Below are 9060 nucleotides of genomic sequence, written 5' to 3' on the forward strand. Positions count from 1 at the left end.
CCACAAATCGCCTCCCCCACCCCTGACCTGTCCTGCTTGGTCCGTCTCGGTTTCAGATCGGCTGGAGAGCCTGGAGCAGGGACGGGGAGCCAGGGCCAGGACCTGTGCCTCGGCTTTGCTGCTGCCAAATCGGGCTCACTCAGACCGAGAGGAGCTGACCCCAGCCCAGCACCTGCTGCAGGGTCTGTGGCCTGAGTGTCGCTGAGAGAGACAATGGGGCCAGCAGCTAGGGCTGCTGAGAGCGAAGAGCCGCTGCAGGAGTTGTGTGTTAATGGCAATGGACACCGGTAGACTGGAGAGAACCCAGGTAATGGGGCATCTCTGCCTGGGGGCAGGCTGGAGAGAGACACTGAGACTGCCCGGGGTGCTGGAAGGGTGCATGGCACTTTTTGTCACTGGCCCTGCACCTCCCCCTTCTCTTCCCCCTGAGGTCCCCCCCACCCTGCCTCTGGCTGGCAGATGGAGTCCAGGCAGTTGCAGGGAGCCGTGGATGACCCTCCACTTGCCTGGGGTGGGGGGCCAAGAGCAGCCCCTGGTCCGTATCCCTCCCCCAGTCTCCCTCCCCAGAGCAGGTGGAGGGTCTGTAGTTCCCCACAGCTGCGGCTCTTACCATGGCCCGGCTGCTGCTCTGAGGCCCTGCTACCCAGCCAGAGCCGGATCTTGGTAACAGCCCCAGGGCAGCTCTGGGGAGCCATGGACCCTCCATCTGCCCTTGGGGGAGGGGGGTGTCTGCCTGACCCTCCGGGCTCCTCTCCCAGAGCGTCTGAGGGAAGGAGCAATCGACAGAACGGTGCATGTTCCAGGGCAGCTCCAGCCCCGCTGCTGTCAGTGAGACGTGTCCTCCCAGCCCTGCCGGACGGGTCTGTCTGTTTCAGACCCTCCTTGGAACTGCCAGAAAAGTCCAACCTGTGGAGTTGTGGTTGCACTGATCATAGAATCATAGAATATCAGGGTTGGAAGGAACCCCTGAAGGTCATCTACTCCAACCCCCTGCTCGAAGCAGGACCAATTCCCAGTTAAATCATCCCAGCCAGGGCTTTGTCAAGCCTGACCTTAAAAACCTCTAAGGAAGGAGATTCCACCAGCTCCCTAGGTAACGCATTCCAGTGTTTCACCACCCTCTTAGTGAAAAAGTTCTTCCTAATATCCAATCTAAACCTCCCCCACTGCAACTTGAGACCATTACTCCTCGTTCTCTCATCTGCTACCATTGAGAACAGTCTACAGCTATCCTCTTTGGAACCCCCTTTCAGGTAGTTGAAAGCAGCTATCAAATCCCCCCTCATTCTTCTCTTCTGCAGGCTAAACAATCCCAGCTCCCTCAGCCTCTCCTCATAAGTCATGTGTTCTAGACCCCTAATCATTTTTGTTGCCCTTTGCTGGACTCTCTCCAATTTATCCACATCCTTCTTGTAGTGTGGGGCCCAAAACTGGACACAGTACTCCAGATGAGGCCTCACCAATGTCGAATAGAGGGGAACGATCACGTCTCTCGATCTGCTCGCTATGCCCCTACTTATACAGCCCAAAATGCCATTGGCCTTCTTGGCAACAAGGGCACACTGCTGACTCATATCCAGCTTCTCGTCCACTGTCACCCCTAGGTCCTTTTCCGCAGAACTGCTGCCTAGCCATTTGGTCCCTAGTCTGTAGCGGTGCATTGGATTCTTCCATCCTAAGTGCAGGACCCTGCACTTATCCTTATTGAACCTCATCAGATTTCTTTTGGCCCAATCCTCTAATTTGTCTAGGTCCTTCTGTGTCCTATCCCTGCCCTCCAGCATATCTACCACTCCTCCCAGTTTAGTATCATCCGCAAATTTGCTGAGAGTGCAATCCACACCATCCTCCAGATCATTTATGAAGATATTGAACAAAACCGGCCCCAGGACCGACCCCTGGGGTACTCCACTTGATACCGGCTGCCAACTAGACATGGAGCCATTGATCACTACCCGTTCAGCCCGACAATCTAGCCAGCTTTCTACCCACCTTATAGTGCATTCATCCAGCCCATACTTCCTTAACTTGCTGACAAGAATACTGTGGGAGACCGTGTCAAAAGCTTTGCTAAAGTCAAGAAACAATACATCCACTGCTTTCCCTTCATCCACAGAACCAGTAATCTCATGATAAAAGGCGATTAGATTAGTCAGGCATGACCTTCCCTTGGTGAATCCATGCTGGCTGTTCCTGATCACTTTCCTCTCATGCAAGTGCATCAGGATTGATTCTTTGAGGACCTGCTCCATGATTTTTCCAGGGACTGAGGTGAGGCTGACTGGCTTGTAGTTCCCAGGATCCTCCTTCTTCCCTTTTTTAAAGATTGGCACTACATTAGCCTTTTTCCAGTCATCCGGGACTTCCCCGGTTCGCCACGAGTTTTCAAAGATAATGGCCAATGGCTCTGCAATCACAGCCGCCAATTCCTTCAGCACTCTCGGATGCAACTCGTCCGGCCCCATGGACTTGTGCACATCCAGCTTTTCTAAATAGTCCCTAACCACCTCTATCTCCACAGAGGGCTGGCCATCTCTTCCCCATTTTGTGATGCCCAGCGCAGCAGTCTGGGAGCTGACCTTGTTAGTGAAAACAGAGGCAAAAAAAGCATTGAGTACATTAGCTTTTTCCACATCCTCTGTCACTAGGTTGCCTCCCTCATTCAGTAAGGGGCCCACACTTTCCTTGGCTTTCTTTTTGTTGCCAACATACCTGAAAATACCCTTCTTGTTACTCTTGACATCTCTGGCTAGCTGCAGCTCCAGGTGCGATTTGGCCCTCCTGATTTCATTCCTACATGCCCGAGCAATATTTTTATACTCTTCCCTGGTCATATGTCCAAGCTTCCACTTCTTGTAAGCTTCTTTTTTATGTTTAAGATCCGCTAGGATTTCACCGTTAAGCCAAGCTGGTCGCCTGCCATATTTACTATTCTTTCGACTCATTGAGATGGTTTGTCCCTGTAACCTCAACAGGGATTCCTTGAAATACAGCCAGCTCTCCTGGACTCCTTTCCCCTTCAAGTTAGTCCCCCAGGGGATCCTGGCCATCCGTTCCCTGAGGGAGTCGAAGTCTGCTTTCCTGAAGTCCAGGGTCCGTATCCTGCTGCTTACTTTTCTTCCCTGCGTCAGGATCCTGAACTCAACCAACTCATGGTCACTGCCTCCCAGATTCCCATCCACTTTTGCTTCCCCCACTAATTGTGGTATCGTCTGCTTTGATCGCTGCCATCATTGCTCTGGCAGGTGAGTTCCCAACTTCCGCCCTGCTCCCTTCCCCTCCATCTACAATCTCTGTGCATCCCATTCCCCGTGACCTACCACAGTCCCTCTCTCCTCCCGGCCTGTCTGGCTTCTGCCCCTGGGACAGAGGATTTCTCGGGGATGTTCCTCCACGACCCTCCTCCTGCTCCCTCCCAGACCCCTGCACCTGGGCACTCTCTGTGTCGGGACGATCTGACTGAAATTAGCCCCCCCAGCCCATCTCTGAGCACTTTGGGTCCAAGTCACCTTTGCCACACGCCGTGAAGCAGTCCCTGACCAGGGTGTCCAGTGGGACAGGGTGCAGTGCAACCCTGAGCCCTTTGCCTTCCCTGTGTTGCTCTGAGGTTACCAGCCTGGCCTTCCTGGATCTTCAGGTCATGCCTGTGGCCGGGCGGCAGGTGCTGCCGTGTTATTGAAAGGATCCGTAGAGCTCAGTCTAGACCCCTTCACCAGCGCAGTGTGGAAACCCCCCAATCGCTGAACATGGCCATGAAGGCTCCCGTAGCACCATTCACACCCCCGGGCTGCCCAGACAGCGTGTGCTCGTGCAGAGGGCGTCTGTTTGTGGTGAACATGAACCCTGCTGTATCCCCCCGTCGTCTGGGGCAGGGGGTGCTGGAGACTGTCGGGGGTGGGATTTCTCTATTGCCCTGGGATCTGGTCACTAGGCCCCAGGAGGGTTTAGCAGCTGGCAGAGGGGATTGAATCCAGCTCTGTCTGCATTAGGAATCCTCTGTGCTGATGTCATGACATCCGTGCAGTTGAATTGGGGCAAACCGCTAAAGGAGACGCACCGCACTGGTGCACAAAGCAGCTTGCCTTGGTGCAGTTCACTGCAGGAAGTTACCAGAGCGAGCCGCACTGCTCCAGCGCATCTCCAGGAGGTGTTTGCCCTGATGTCACTGCGTCACTGTGATTATACTGGTGCAGATTGCTCGGATACAGATGGGCCCTGAATCCCAGCTCCCTGCTGTAATGGCAGGCTGTTGCAATGGGCAGCATTGACTCTCGCTGTGTAAGGTGGGAATCTGTGAGCTTAGGGTTGGTTACACACCTGCAGGTGCAGGGAGCTCTGCAGAACATGTGGCATCTGACCTGGAGATGGATGGTGGAGACAGCCTGTGCCATCAACTATTAGTCACTGACTTCTCTGCTCAGTTCAGTGGGGGAGGGATGTGGGCTACCGTGCACTGGACAGTTAAATCTACAGGGTCAGACATGCCTTCTGCGTGAGGCGAACACATGCTCGTTTTCTGATCACCGCTGCCACGTTTCCTAACTCTTCCCAACTCAGAGTGTCTGTTCCTCGCTGAGCGCCAGCCACATGGGAAGGCTTGAAAACCAGCTACCGAGTTACTGTGGTGCAAACAAAAGTGACGTGCTCAAAAACGTCTGGAGGGGTTTGAGTCCGACTCCTCTCAACTAGACAGGTCTTTCAAATCCTCTTTGGTGTCACTTATGGGTGAGCCCCCTGCTGCTCTTTCATGGCTCTGAAAGGGTTACACTGCTGTGAGGGCTTCCAGAAAGTGCATTTCTTGCTGCTGTGTTTGGGGAAAGAAAAGTCTGCAGGTAGGAGGTGAATAAAGTTACATCATTCCTGGCCCACAGTGCAACAGGTCACTTCCCGTGGCTGTGGTTTCTGGCACCCCCTTGTGGCTTTCATGTCCCTGAGTGAAAGTTCCACGTTCTTCTCAGTTGTTCACCTGCTGTTTGTTGCGAGGTTGAAGGTCCAGCTGTTGATCATGTGCCTGGTGTGAAATGCTCTGAGCTGTGTCAGTCCCTCCCAGGCAGGGAGTGTCCCTGGAATCCTTCTTGCCAGGCAAATTTACTGTGACAAACGCCTCCGTCCCCCTGCGTCTGATTGCCCTGGACCAGCCCCAGCTGGGGATCCCAGTAGGCTTGGCAAGCCGGTCAATTGACTGCCTGTTTGGCCGCAATCAAATGCTCCAGCGAGAGCCTTGGGGGTAGGAGGCAGCCTGCCTTTCGGATTGCGCCTTGGAGCCTCACTGGTGTTTTTCAGAACTTGGTTTTAGTGTTTTGCCTTTTTTTTCTGAGTTAAAATAACTCAATGAAGTACAGGAGTACTTGTGGCACCTTAGAGACTAACCAATTTATTTGAGCATGAGCTTTCGTGAGCTACAGCTCACTTCATTGGATGCATACCGTGGAATATGCATCCGATGAAGTGAGGTGTAGCTCACGAAAGCTCATGATCAAATAAATTGGTTAGTCTCTAAGGTGCCACAAGTACTCCTTTTCTTTTGGCGAATACAGACTAACACGGCTGTTACTCTGAAACCTGTCAATGAAGTACATTTTTTAAAAAAAATTAGGTAGATCCGTATCTATCTAAAGCTAAACCTACTGGAGACAATGACGTCTTGCTCTTTTTAGTTACTGTTCTGATAAATTTAGTATTTTAAAATATCTGACCACTATCTGACACATTTGACTGGTCAATTGACCAATTTTTGTACCAGTCAAATGCCCAATTCTAGGTGCAACTCTTACCCTCCGTGTGACTGTCTAATTCTCAGTGCTGGCATCTAAGCTTTCATCAGTTGATCTGTGCCCCCCTGCTGGACCCTTGTGCCCAGACAGCTGGGTCGGATACCGAGGGAAATGCTACTATTTCTCCGAGAGGGAAGGGAGCTGGACCGACAGCCAGAGCCGCTGCTCTGCCCCGGGTGCCTCCATGGCTGGGATCGACAGTGAGCAGGAAATGGTGAGAGACTCTCGAATTGCCAGACACTGGCCTTGGCTCAGCGGCGGCTGCTGCAGTAGGACCTGGGCTCTGCCCCTGCGGGGTGAGGAGCAGCTCTGACCCCTCCCATGCTGGGAGGCCAGAGTGAATGAACTTCCAGGATCTGAATCCCAGCCCTGGCTGGGCCCAGGGCCCTACTGTCAGTGTGTGATCATAGGGATTGCCCATTCTCCGCTCCCCCCTCCCCAAATAGGGAGACAGCTTCTGCCTAGGGCAGAGCTGGCTCAGGCATCTCCTGGCCTGCTGGCTGCTGGAGTGGGACCGAGAACCCAGCCAGTGCTCCTGTTGTGGGGATGGGAAAGGAGCAGCCAGCTGAGGAGGCGGGGGAGGAGGGGATCCTCTCACATTGACCCCTCCCACTTCAGCTTGACTCGCTCCCTCCTCCTGCCTTGCTGTGGTGAGCGGGGGCTGATCTGTGAGAAGAGAGGTCTCTGCAGAGAGCTCAGACCCAGCAGCTGCCCCCAGCCCAGGGGGACTTGGGGTGCGGGTGACTGGGAGCACCGGGGTGGGGCTGCTCTGTGCAGGGGAAGGGTTAATACTGCCTGGGTTATCTTGTACTTTGCAAAAGGGAGGGGAAACACCCCCCCCACCGAAAATAAACTGAGCACCCTTCAATATGGGGGGAGCGATAGCTCAGTGGTTTGAGCACTGGCCTGCTAAACCCAGGGTTGTGAGTTCAATTCTTGAGGGGGCCATTTAGGGATACGGGGCAAACATCTGTTGGATGATCTAATTGGGGATGGGGGTGGGACTAGAAGATCTCCTGAGGTCCCTTCCAACCCTGATACTCTATGAATATGCGACTGGGATTCTCTGCAGCACAGAGCCCTAGGGGGTGGGGGTGGGGAAGCATTGGAGCTGGGGCTGATACCTGCTGTCCCTCAGCTTTCTTTAAGGCATTCCTGCTGCGCCATAAGGATTTTCGTGACCACTGGATCGGCCTCCAGAGGGAGCAGGGTCAGCCCTGGAAATGGACCAACGACAGCGAATTCAACCACCTGTGAGTCTCTCTCGCCCCTTTGTACTAATTCCCTGGGCTTGGGGATTCTGGTGTCTGAGCTGTTTGAGCTCAGGTAGATCCACCATTCAGTGCTAGTGAAACAACCAGACACGACCCTGGTCCGTTCGCGTCCTGCGTGTATCGGAGACCGATGGGAGCCGGCGTGTCCCTGAACTCTCGGCTCCTCCCCGCAGCACGGAGCTGGGCCAGAGACAGAGCCCGCCATAGCCAGAGGTGCCCTCGCAGCCTGCTGGGATTTCAGCTGGGACACTCGCTGTTCTCCCCCAGCCCTCTTCAGCAAGGTCCCTGGGGTGTCTGACCTCCCCTGCGGAAAGGAGGCAGCAGGGAGCTCAGGTTAACAGTGGCTGCTAGAGAGGGCAGCATGTCGAGCAGTGCATGGCAGGTGCAGGTCCCGCTGGGGATTTCAGCCGGCAGGTTTGAGTGACTTGGCTGGTGAGGCCTCTGAATCCGCAGCAAGGCACCGATGTTAAAGGAGCCTGCGGTTCACAGGTGCTGGATGCCTGGGGCTCCCACTGGAACGGGGTACAGTAGTGATGGCTGCCCAGCCAACACCCCGCGATGGGTTTCAGTGGGCTCCAAGTGTGATCACAAAACCTTGAGCCCAAAGCAGGGTTTGAACCCCGGAATTCAGCACTAGAAGCATGAGCCTCTGCCATAGGAGCGAAAGAATCCACTTCTTTAACTGAAATCCCCCCCATTGATAAAGCTCTTATGCAGGCCAGCCATTAGAGGGGGATGGAGACCCCCCACTTCCCTGGTCTGGGTTACTTAAGTACTTTGAAAACTCAGGCTGTTATGGCGCTGGGTCAGGGCTCCCCAATGGACAGTCCCCATTCTGCTGTATTGGACCCAACCTTTGGATCCCACCTGCTTCCAGCCTCACTGGGTCTGAATAGCCTCCAGACCCTGTCCTGAGTTTGGGCCTCTATGGCCCTCTCCTGGGGTACAGACTCCCTGTCTGGTTCCCTCCTTAGGAGGTGGGACCCTGCAGATCATCTGCTGTAGGACCCAAAACCAGGTCTGAACCCTCCCAAACCTCCCGAGACGCATGTTGTCCCTAGAGCTCCACCCTCCACTCCAGATGAACTCTGGGAGGGTCACGGGAGGATTACAAACAAGGCACACATGCTTTCACAAAGGAACTTCTTCAACACTCTCTTTTCCCCCATCCCCAATGGAAAGCTCAAGAGTTATAGATCAATTGAAAAGGAAACCCCTGAATGCAATTTCCTCTTTCAGTGTCATCTTGGTTCTGCTCCGTGTGTTTCAAGGAAGTGAGATCCCTCCTGCCCCCCGCTTTTCCTGCTTGGTCATCTGGTTTTGGTGATGGTCTGCCCCTCTTGTTAGAGGACCGGTCCCTTTTGACAATCAGTCTAAGAAATTCTCTCCGTCCTGCTGGGGACTTTCCATTCTCCAGCACCCCTGTGGGCTGCTCAGCCTAGAGGGTCAGGAACAGTCAGCGGTTCTGCAAAGCCCCCACTGTCCTGAGCTCTGCTCCTGAGGGGCTGGGAGAGTAGCTGCTCCGCACTCAGGCCTGCACTGTGGAGAACGGCTCCCCTGGCTGGGACTGGTGTGAAATGCCCGGCCTCTGCCTGACTGCAGCTCCCTGGCTTCTGTGTTGCAGGTTTCAGATAAGAGGAGGAGGTGACTGCGCATATCTTAACAACGAAAAGGGGTCAGCAGCTCACCGTGCTACATGGAAAGACGGTGGATCTGTAGCAATCCTGAGGTGTATGTGATGGGAAAAGAGACTGCACTGGAAGGGGGCTCGAAATGAGATTCCTAGAAGTGACACTGATCCAACTCACACCTACTTGAATGAGCCAAGTCCCCATTCGTCAGCCTGGCCAGGATCTCAAAATCAGGCAGCGGGGCCCTCAAGCATTAAGTGTGTCTCGTTTAAACTGTGGATTCTTCGTATGTGCCTTCTGCTCTTGAACCTTTAAACTCAGGGTCACATTGTCAAGCTTTTCTCTGCAGCTGAGAGGGAGTGATCTCATGAGAAGGAGTCT

At 54.1% G+C, this 9060-nt stretch overlaps 1 pseudogene; it reads left to right on the forward strand.

The window, feature by feature from the left end:
• The first annotated feature begins 213 nt into the window (after positions 1-213).
• LOC144278576 (C-type lectin domain family 2 member D-like) lies at positions 214-8825 on the forward strand (annotated as a pseudogene).
• Positions 8826-9060: the final 235 nt, after the last annotated feature.

The sequence above is a fragment of the Eretmochelys imbricata genome, chromosome 22, assembly GCF_965152235.1.
Source record: "Eretmochelys imbricata isolate rEreImb1 chromosome 22, rEreImb1.hap1, whole genome shotgun sequence".
In the NCBI taxonomy this organism is placed as follows: Eukaryota; Metazoa; Chordata; order Testudines; family Cheloniidae; genus Eretmochelys; species Eretmochelys imbricata.